Source organism: Cervus elaphus, chromosome 1 (genome assembly GCF_910594005.1).
Source record: "Cervus elaphus chromosome 1, mCerEla1.1, whole genome shotgun sequence".
NCBI lineage: Eukaryota > Metazoa > Chordata > Mammalia > Artiodactyla > Cervidae > Cervus > Cervus elaphus.
The window spans coordinates 27,127,673-27,134,810 of record NC_057815.1 but is presented as its reverse complement, the minus strand read 5'-3'; the positions used below and the strand labels follow the sequence as shown (position 1 = coordinate 27,134,810).

Below are 7,138 nucleotides of genomic sequence, written 5' to 3'. Positions count from 1 at the left end.
TCAGCTTGTCAGAGAATCATTTCTAGGACCCAGTGAGACCACTCTGTCCTGATAATTCTCTTATTAGAGTTTCTCTGCTCAGGATTAAAATCTCCAAATTTCTTGATAATGTGGTCCAGAGTTTTAAATAATATTTAAAAACTTATAGTCACTAATGTGCTCCTGTCAGGATTCTTTTAGATACAAGTCACAAAAAACAAAAACAAAAACAAAACAGCTCAAACCAAATGAAACAAGAGAAAATAAATCAAACAACCAACCGAAAAATGTAGTAGTAGCTCTGTGTGAGATACATTGTACAGATAGTGAATATATTCAGGGTATTTCCCCTCCTTTTCCCTTTTCCCCTTTCACTGTAACAGAACTATTTTCAGACATGCTTCCCCCAGTGTTGGACCTCCCAACTGCAGCACAAGTGAAAAGGAATGGTCTCTCTAACATTACCCACAGGCCTTGCGTGGGGATTCACTGGTGGTAAAGAATTAGATGGCAAAGAATCTGCCTGTAATGCGGGAGACCCGAGCTCAGTCCCTGGGTCGGGAAGATCCCCTGGAGAAGGTCATGACTACCCACTCTAGTATTCTCAGCTGGAGAATGCCAAGGACGGAAGAGCCTGGCAGGCTACAGTCCAGTGAGTCTCAAAGAGTCAGACACAACCGAGACACTAACACTTTGACTTTTCCAGGCCTACAGACACTGCAGCCCAGAGCCTCCTGTGCTACCCAGCCATGGTCAGTCCCCCGGAGTTCTTTGACATTGCCATTGATGCCAGTCCTTCTGCTGCATCTCCTTCTAGCTGTTTGGAAGACAAAGTTCCAAAGACAGCAGAAAACCTTCATATCTGAGCACCGGGGAGAGAAGATTTGATTATAAAAGTTCCTGCTTTCACAGAATAATTCTTGTAAATATATGCTAGGGTGGAGTGTTCACATGCCATAATGGCACTAGTGGCAAGTTCATCTATGGGGAGAAAATTGATGAAAGTAACATACGGGTCCTAGTACCTTGTCCATGGCAAACACTGGCCCCTAGACAAACAGTTTCCAGTTTTTTATGTGCATTATCAAGACTGAGTGGTTGAATGGCAAGCTTGTAGTCTTTGGCAAGATGAAAGAAAGCATGAATATTGTGGAAGCCATGGAGTACTTTGAGTCCAGGAATGGCAAAACCTAAAAGAAGATCGCCATTGTTGACTGTGGACAAATCTAACTAATTTGACTTGTGTTTTGTCTTAACCATCAAAACATCCCTTTTATAGCTCATGAGAGCACCCTTTCAATTACATCTGCTCAAAATATCCTATAATCTTTGTTCTCACTGCAGTTCTTTGAGTTCCATATTTTCCTTACCTTTCTCTAAGTTTAGCTGTATTGCAGAGTTAAGTTTATGATTGTGAAATAAAAACTAAACAACAACAAAAACACTAGCCTCAAAAGATTCTGAGAATTAAATATCATTGTTTTTGTTTGGATCCCATTGCACTACGCAAATAATTCACTGTCTTCTGTAAGCAGCATGGATGTCTTCTTATTGTTGCCATTGTTGTTTTTCATTGTTATCAATTCAGCTACTCTATGTCTGCTGATTTGAGAATTTAGTTCACTTGAATTTGAAGAAATTACTCAAATAAATGCTTCTGTTGACATTTAGTTCATCATTTTCTGACTAATTTGTAGTTCCACTCTGTATTTTTCTTCTTCTCTTGCTCTTCCCCGTGGTATCATGGCTATCTTTAGTGGTATGCTTAGATTTCTTTATCGTTTTTGTATCTGCTATAGGTTTTTGCTTTGTTCAGTTCAGTTCAGTTGTTCAGTTGTGTCTGACTCTTTGTGATCCCATGGACTGCAACATCTCAGGTTTCCCTGGCCATCACCAACTCCTGGAGCTTTCTCAAACTCATGTCCATCGAGTCGGTGATGCCATCCAACCATCTCATCCTCTGTCGTCCCCTTCTCCTCCTGCCTTCAATCTTTCCCAGCATCAGGGTCTTTTCCAGTGAATCACTTCTTCATATCAGGTGGCCAAAGTATTGGAGCTTCAGCTTCAGCATCAGTTAAACATCATTTTGCTTTGTAGTTACTACAAAGTGTATATACAGTAACATATGTAAAGCAGTCTATTTTATGTTGATCACAGCATCAGCTTGAGATGTAAAGGAACATACATATTGAAAATGAAGGGATGGAAAAAAATATTTTATACAAATGGAAACCACAATATAGCTGAGGTAGCTATACTTTTATCAGATGAAATACCCTTTAAAATAATGATTGTAAAGAAAGACACAAGAACATTGCCTAGTGACAGAGATTAATCTAACAAGAGGATATGGCATTTTGTAAATATGTATGCAACCAATATAAAAGCTCCAATATAGGAGCATCTAAATATAAAATAAATATTAGCAGACCTAAATAGAGAAATAAAAAGTAAAACAGTAAAAATTGTGTACTTTAATACCTCACTTACATCAATTGATTGATGATCCAAAAAGAAAATCAGAGAAAATATCAGTATTAGATATTAGATCAGATGAACTTAACATACATCATTTGTAGCTTACTTTAAAAAAAAAAACAAAACTTTATAGTTGAATGGTTCCTTCAGATTAAAAGGAACGATGGAAAGATAAACAGTAGTGATTTTAGAAACCATAATTTAGGAACACAATGCAACATTCTTAAAGTGTTTATCCACTTTAATGAAAGCACAGGAGAATTGTGCTTTAATGAAAACACAATTATATTCTCCTACTAGAATATAATATAATATGCCACAACATTAAGAATATGAATGTAAATTTGATCACAGAAACAGTTTACTGTTGAGATATAATTAGATCCTTTTAAATTATTATTTTGAATTAATAGATTTTGTTCAAAAGCAAGACCCCTGTTTTTACTGCAGTGCAAAGCTCTGATGAAAGACACAAATATTTAACAACATGAAAGAAAGCTGGGAACAAAAGAATGCATACATCATAGAGCTATAGGTATGAAACTGAATGTCAAGTTTCAAAATTTGGAGTGATATAGTAAGAATTCATTCATCCTGTCAACAGATGTTTATTGAGTGCCAACGAAGTGCCAGTAAATCTCTAGAGATTCCAAGGACAGCTCTTCAAAACCACGCATGCACACATGCACACACACACACATACAAACACACACCACACACACACACAAACACACACTGTTCCAGGTTTCATGAAACATATATTTTAGCAAAAATAAAATTATGATGTAAACAACCATGTCAATCCAGTACATAGAATTTTTAAACTGATAACATTAGAAAATCATCATATAATTCAACCATGGCATTATATAGGTGAACAAAATAAAACAAATTTTTTAAAAGGGAGTGATATATGAGAATGTATGTCTTCTGAAACTGAGATCAAAAGAAAATGAACAAACCAGACCAAAAAAAGAGAATGTTTTCTATAATTTTGATTTTGTCTTCCAGTTTTATTGAGATATAATTAACATACAGCACTGTATAAGTTTAAAGTACACAATGTAATTATATGATGCACATATCTGTGCTGGTTTTTTCAGTCAAAATAAAATATATATTATTTCTTTTTACCAGGAACTTTATTGAACAATGTAGTTACCATTTTTTCCTCACTATCTTCAGCCATTTTTCAGGAAACTTCATAATTCCATCTTCCCAAAGTTTTTTTATCTTTTGAACAAAGAACTGTTCCAGGTCCCATTTATAGTATTTCAGGGAATTAAATTTTCTTGCAATAACAGAATTTTGTAAACACTGAAGTAAAAGAAAATCTGAAGGTGCAATGTCAGGCAAACAGCATATGAATCAGAACGTCGCAGTCAAGTTGTAAAAGTTTTTGCTTGGTTGTCAAAGAAACACATGGTCTTACATTGTCCTCACAGAAGATTATGTGTTTCCTGCTAATTCTGGAGGCTTTGCACAAAGTGCTGCTTTCAGTTAGTCTAATTGGGAGTAATTTTTGGAACTAATCATTTGGTTTTCCAAAAGGAGCTCATAATAAAGGACTTCCTTCCAATTCCACCACATACACAGCATCACTTTCTTTGGATGAAGACTAGCATTTGGTATGGTGGGTGGTGGGTCCTTTCTCTTGCCCCATGATCCCTTCCATTCTACATTATTGTACAATATCCACTTTTCTTTACCTGTCATAGTTTGTTTTAAAAATGGTATATTCAGGGGACTTCCCTGGTGGTCCAGTGATTAAGACTCCGAACTTTCATCACAAGGGAACACAGGTTTGATCCCTGATCTGGGAACTAAGATCTTGCATGCTATGAGCTGCCCGCCCCCCCCCCCCCGCCCCAAAAAGAATGAAACACTTTGGCTACATTTCAGTAGAGAATCACATGTGGAAATACAGTCAAGAAGATTTTTTTTTCACTTAATTTATGTGAAATCAAAACATCAAAGCAATGAACATAACAAAGTTGCTACAGATTATTTTTAGTGCTTAATTTGGATATTTTGAGTGTGCTGGCTATCTCCTGTGTGATATAGTATTGACTGTTCTCAATTAATATTTCCATTTGATCCACATAAACTTCAACTGGTCTACCATACAATGGAGGATTGTCCAGCAAGAAATCTCCAACATGAAACTTCAAAACCACTTTTGACACATTTGATGCAGTCACAGCACCTTCTCCATACAAGGCACAAATCTTCTTTTTTTTTTAAATTTTATTTTTGCTTTTACCTTTCTTGAAATAATGAATAATAATATGCCAATACACCAATGTTACTTTTTTCTTCCATCTTCAATATAAAGTGGCTACAGAAAAATTAATCAGTTTTGATAAGTTTTATTTTTTAATGCACACTGGCATTATACAATCTATATACAATTATACATTATACAATCTATATACAGCTGTCACAATACAATCTAACAAAATTGTTTCAAAAGAAGTTAAAGACAACTAATTGCTGGTAGAGTCATCTTATGAAAAAAAAATGAACTAAAATTTTGGTGAACCCGATACCATAAAATGATTATAACAGTGAGCTTAGCAAGCATCCCTCATCTCACATAAATAAAAATTAAATAGAAAAACATTTGGGGAGGTTAAGAACTCTTAGGATTTACTCTGAACAATTTTTGTATGTAATAGACAGCATTGTTATTTATATTTATCTTGTTGTACATTACCCACTACTACTTATTTACCTTATAAGTGAAAGTTAGTGCCTTTTGATTGTCTTCATCAAATTCCCACTGCCCCATTCCTCACCTCTGGTAACTATGAATATGGTCTCTTTTTCTATGAGATTGCTTGCTTTCTTTTTGAAATATAATTGACTTATAACACTGTGTTAGTTCCTCATACAAAACACAGTAATTGAATAAGTTTATACAAAATGATTATCACCATGAGTCTAGGTACAATCTGTCACTGACCAAAAATATTACCCAGTAACTGACTATATTCCCCACACTCTATGTTTCATGCCTGTAACATTTAATTTGCAGCTGCAGGTATGTATTTTCAACTAAAAATTGACACTTAACAAGAGCATTGCCAATGACTGAACTATAAAGGCATTTGCCATCTGCCATGGAGATTGAACCCAAGGCTGATATAGCTGTTGACCTTCAACAACCCCTGAGGGAGGTCAGGGTGGAGTGAGGCACTCTGTCTCCAGGGAATCTGGTGGGACAGGCCTTTAGATAGTTGGATGTTTCTAGGAGCAGATTTCATGACCAGGATCATTGCATCTCCTCATATCCAAAGAGAAGCACTAAATCCCTTCATGGTGACATCAGATCCTCATGACTAACAAAAACCCTTTTGTAAAATATAAGCTTCATGGTATTGAACACCCCCTTCACCTAAACCTTATATATTGACTTTCGTTCACTGCCACTTTGGAGCAGTCTCTCAAAGCTATCAGAGATGCTGCCTCCCAGGCTGCAGTTCTCATTCTGCCCCAAACAAAACTTAATTTGCAACTCTCAACTTGTACATCTTTTTTAGTCGACATACTTCTTAATATCCTTCATCTATTCTTTCTCCTCTACCTCCTACCCTCTGGCAAAAATGAAATCATAGAGTATGTGTCTTTTTCTGTTTGAGTTATTTCACTTAGTTTAATACCCTCCATGTCCATGAATGATGTAAACAAAGGCAATATTTTATTTTATGGCTAAGTAATATTTCATCGTGTACTGCTTTAGTGTCTTGACTATTGTTGAAATGGACATGGAGTACATATCCCTTTTCTAATTAGTGTTTTTGTTTCTTGAGTAAGCACAAAGGTATGGAAATACCAGATCATGCAGCTGCTAAGTCACTTCAGTCCTGTCTGACTCTGTGCGACCCCTTAGACGGCAGTCATCCAGGCTCCCCCATCCCTGGGATTCTCCAGGCAAGAAAACTGGAGTGTGTTGCCATTTCCTTCTCCAATATATGAAAGTGAAAAGTGAAGTCGCTCAGTTGTGTCCAACTTTTGGCGACCCCATGGACTGCAGCCTACCAGGCTCCTCCATCCATGAGATTTTCCAGGCAAGAGTACTGGACTGGGGTGCCATTGCCTTCTCCGATACCAGATCATATAGTGTTTCTATTTTAATTTTTTGAGGACTATATATGCTGTTTTCCATAGTGGCTACATCAACACACATCCCCATTAACAGAACATCAGGATTTTCTTTTCTTCATATCCTCACCAACACACACACACACACACACACACACACACACACACACACACACACATATATATATATATATAGAGAGAGTCTTTTTGATAAATAATCATTCTGAAGAGGTGAAGTGGTATCAAATATTGATTTGCACATTCCTGATTATCAGGGATGCTTACAATGTTTTCATGTGTCTGTTGGCTCTCTGTCTGTCTTCCTTGGGGAAAAAAAAATCTATTCAGATCCTCTCCTCATATGTAATTGGGTTGTTTATTTGCTTTTGATGTTGAGTTGTATACATTCCTCTTACATTTTGGATATCATTCCTTTAATGAATATGTCATTTACAAATATCTTCTCCCTTAAGTAGGCTTCTTGTTTTCCAAATAGTTTCCTTCACTGTCTAAAACCTTTATAGTTTGATTTAGTCCCACTAGTTTATTTTTGCTTTTGTTCCCTTACTTAAGGAGA

At 36.2% G+C, this 7,138-nt stretch overlaps 1 pseudogene; it reads left to right on the top strand.

The window, feature by feature from the left end:
- The first annotated feature begins 728 nt into the window (after window positions 1-728).
- Window positions 729-1,209, top strand: LOC122682554 (annotated as a pseudogene).
- The last annotated feature ends 5,929 nt before the right edge of the window (window positions 1,210-7,138 follow it).